At 41.0% G+C, this 4,097-nt stretch overlaps 1 non-coding gene across 1 annotated transcript; it reads right to left on the bottom strand.

The window, feature by feature from the left end:
• Nucleotides 1-3,819: 3,819 nt before the first annotated feature.
• On the bottom strand, nucleotides 3,820-3,892 carry Trnav-cac (transfer RNA valine (anticodon CAC)). The gene has a single exon. It is a non-coding gene; the product is annotated as a tRNA-Val (tRNA).
• Nucleotides 3,893-4,097: the final 205 nt, after the last annotated feature.

Here is a 4,097-nt window from a genome sequence, read left to right as displayed (position 1 = left end):
TTCTTTTGCATTTACGTCGATCTTTGAAACTTGTGCAAGTAATGGTAATTAACAGTTTCCAGTAATATATATCTCAGATATTGCGTCAGTCGTTGGGGGCGATCTGAAGGTTGTATTATTCTTCAACCATGATCGCTAGCAATTTTTTTTATCACTTTGACCGGTTTCGACAGATGTACGCTGTCATCATCGTATCTGAAAGTTATTCCAAGTGAGGTGCCTCAGACATACACATGATTTCATTTAAACACTGTGTACACTACTGGAACATTAGAACGTAGTTTGTATCATTATTGGATGCACAAGCTTTTTACAACTCTGAAAGTCACATTGAGATGTTTCGTCGAAGTGTAATAAAAACTGGCAGGGAACATCAAAATGTGACAGATAAAATACCGAAAGATTAAAACGTACAACATGTTATGATCATGTCGCAGCGTACGCTAATCACTTGACACTAGAATGGCAACTTAGCCAGTATAATATTTTCACAGAGAAATGAGTACACACTTGTTTACTTAGTGGTGTCTGGTAATCGATAAATTTCGATTACATCTGCACACTATAATTATGTCTTCTCTCCGAACTCATGAAAATTATTTTTAAGAAAATTTAGATAACATTTTAAATTGAATTATTGTTTTGAAAATATTCAGTGCAGTTTTTAAAAAATGTGAAATTTACAAGGAAATATTCATTTTTATCTTTCACAAGTAAACTTATAATGAAGTACAGTTCAGTATCATCTTTTAAAAAATAAGTTTACGGTAAAAAAGTGGTTCAGATTATTCATCAACACTGAGCCGTGTCAAAAACCCTGACAGAAAAAGTCTTCAAAGTAACTACAAACAAGACAAATACAGGCCATAGCCGCGGACCATACAAAATCACTCCGTGATGTACTATTAGGTTTACGTAATTGTATTCTTCGCATCACGTAAGATGAACTACATCAAGTCATATACGCAAGTGATGTGATGCTCGTGATCTAGGTTAAAGAATTACAGGTTAAAGTGTCAGCGTACCGGCATAGCGGATAACTGCAAAGTATTGACGCTGCTACGGTCGCAGGTTCGAATCCTGCCTCGGGCATGGATGTGTGTGATGTCCTTAGGTTAGTTAGGTTTAAGTAGTTCTAAGTTCTAGGGGACTGATGACCACAGATGTTAAGTCCCATAGTGCTCAGAGCCATTTGAACCATTTTTTTTTGCAAAGTATTGAGGAACTGGCGGTTCGGTTCCCGAGGATTCCGTGAGAGCCTGTGTCCTCACCCGCGCAAAAACGGACGTGTAGCGTGGAACTGAGAGCTTACGTATGCTGAAGTGCTCATGGTTAATACCTCTTAGTTGTTAGGCACTGCCAGCCGCTGGGGCCGAGCGGTTCTAGGCGCTTCAGTCTGGAACCGCGCTTCTGCAGCGGTCGCAGGTTCAAATCCTGCCTCGGGCATGGATGTGTGTGATGTTCTTAGGTTAGTTAGGTTTATGTAGTTCTAAGTCTAGGGGACTGATGACCTCAGACGTTAAGTCCCATAGTGCTCTGAGCCATTTGAACAATTTTTATTAGTCACGAAGTACATCTGGAAAGCAGATGTGTTAAGATACCAAATGCCGATATCTTTTATATAATTTCTTAATACACGAATGAAATTTATACACATACGTAAATTGTGCGGTGCTCTTTGTTTATGTTTATTACAGTACTGAAGATTTAGTTGAAGTATCTGCAATACTTGTAAGTAGGCTGTTTATGTTTTCTTATTGGCAACGTTACTTAGCGCTCTGTATGAAAAATCACTGGCTGTGCTGTGTGCAGTCTGTGCCCAGTTTGCATTGTTGTCAGCCATTGTAGTGTTGGGCAGCTGGATGTTAACAGCGCGTAGCGTTGCGCAGTTGGAAGTGAGCCGCCAGCAGTGGTGGATGTTGGGAGAGAGATGGCGGAGTTTTGTTATGACTATTAAGGTAAATACATTGTTTGTTCTCTATTAAAATCTTTCAATTGCTAACTATTCCTATCAGTAGTTAGTGCCTTCCGTAGTTTGAATCTTTTATTTAGCTGGCAGTAGTGGCGCTCGCTGTATTGCAGTAGTTCGAGTAATGAAGATTTTTGGTGAGGTAAGTGATTTGTGAAAGGTATAGGTTAATGTTAGTCAGGTCCATTCTTTTGTAGGGATTTTTGAAAGTCAGATTGCGTTGCGCTAAAAATATTGTGTGTCAGTTTAAGCACAGTCCTATATAATTTTTCAAAGGGGACGTTTCATAACTGAAGATTTAGTTCAAAATTCTACTTTTAGATCCGATGATGACAACATAGATCTGTCGAAACCGGTGGTGGTAATGAAAAGAATGACTAGCGATCTTGGCAAACTTGATTCATCGAGAAGAATAATTTCAACTTGATGTTGTCTTTACCTTCTGTTGGCGATAAGTGTGCTACTACGCTGTTTTTGAATGTTTCTTCTTTTCATTTGTTAATATAAATATTCGTATAGTTACTTGGAGCGTTTGTGCGATCCGAGAGCTTTAAAACGACGCTTCTGGAATTCGGGGATGTGCGCCAGCCCCGGATCGAATGCGTCCGGAGGAATAAAGAGGAGGGTCGGTGTGCCGACCAGCCTGCGTGTGGTTTCTAGGTGGTTTTCCATATCCCACTAGGTGAATACCGGGCTGGTTCCCAACTCCTGCCACAGTTACAAGATTCGCAGACATTTAGAAACGTTCGCATACTTCCACATTGTAGCAGTAGCAGTACAATTGCGGTACACATATTCCTTCCTGGGGTAACAGGTTCGTGACAGAAAGGGCACACACAATGACAACCCTGCCTAAATGCGGCAGGAAGGCACAAGGAAAAGGAATAATAATGCACTGTTTGTACGAAATAAGCATGCTGGTTTTAGCCTACAAGAACGCAGTGGGAAAGTTGAGAGCGCGCGGTATATTTGAATCTGAGGGCTAAGTGATGAGAGGCGGCTGTTTTTGCTTACGTTTTGGGACTTGTCGTACTTCACTAGTCCAGAGACAGTTTGTCAGCTCGTGTCCCCTTTACGTGATTCTTAATAACTGCTTCAGTTAGAGTGTGCGTGGTTTACATACGTTCTGGTAGCGGTTCCTGTTTTGTAATTTAGATTTTCTTTGAATTAATTCATGGCAGTGCATAGCATATTCACCTAAGACTCCTATAGTAATGAGTTTAGTTCTTCCTCCTGTTTTCGCATGATGTAGGATTGAAACCGATGGAGAGTGCATTAATTCTATATTTGTTGCACGTACTCCGAACAAGTAAAATTCCGAGGTAAATTACTATCGCTGTGTTGCAGAACGAAAAACCCCCGACGAGTATTCTGAAGATACGCTATTTGCATATTCCATGAGAGATATAATTATATCGCTACACCATCAGCTGTTGTCAATAACGTTAGGAAGTTGCTAATTGTTTCGCTCTCCACACGGACCGTCTTCTGGCGCAGGACAAGAAATTTTTTTATAGTGTTACGCATTATGATGCGTTACATGTATTTGCCTTAATATAAAGTTAAATAGTCAAGCGTTAGTAATGTTATTATATATGACTAACACAGTTTCGCTGTCTGGACATATGTGTTCTTTCGTTGTGGAAGGTGGCAAGTACGTTTCTTGTAAGATTCGCCCAAGTTATTCTTGCTATGCTGACGTTGGGACTCTAATGGAAAGCTTCGTTTTCTCATAGATGGAAAAACACATTCACCTTGACAGTATGCCCTTGTTTCGCCGATTATCTATGTAACTCCATACAATGAGCTCGTTCTGTATAGCACGAAATTATGCGTAAAAGTTAAAATTATGTTTCCGCCCGGGATCGAACCGGGGACCTTGCGCGTGTGAGGCGCACGTGATAACCACTACACTACGGAAACTTAACAGGTTTTCTTTCAAGACCAGATAAGCATGCCCGTAACGCAATGCTTTCACTCTCTCTGTCCCCTGTCCCCCTCCACAGCGGTTTGAACCAGATTCTGAGTAACGTCGTGGTGGGGATACGGTGACACCTCAGGTCAACTTGCTATTCTCCCTCCCTCCCTCTCTCTCTCTCTCTCTCTCTCTCTCTCTCTCTCTCTCTCT

This window comes from Schistocerca cancellata, chromosome 10, assembly GCF_023864275.1.
Source record: "Schistocerca cancellata isolate TAMUIC-IGC-003103 chromosome 10, iqSchCanc2.1, whole genome shotgun sequence".
Taxonomy (NCBI): Eukaryota; Metazoa; Arthropoda; class Insecta; order Orthoptera; family Acrididae; genus Schistocerca; species Schistocerca cancellata.
Note: the sequence above shows the minus strand (reverse complement) of the source record. Positions and strands in the feature narration are given on the sequence as shown.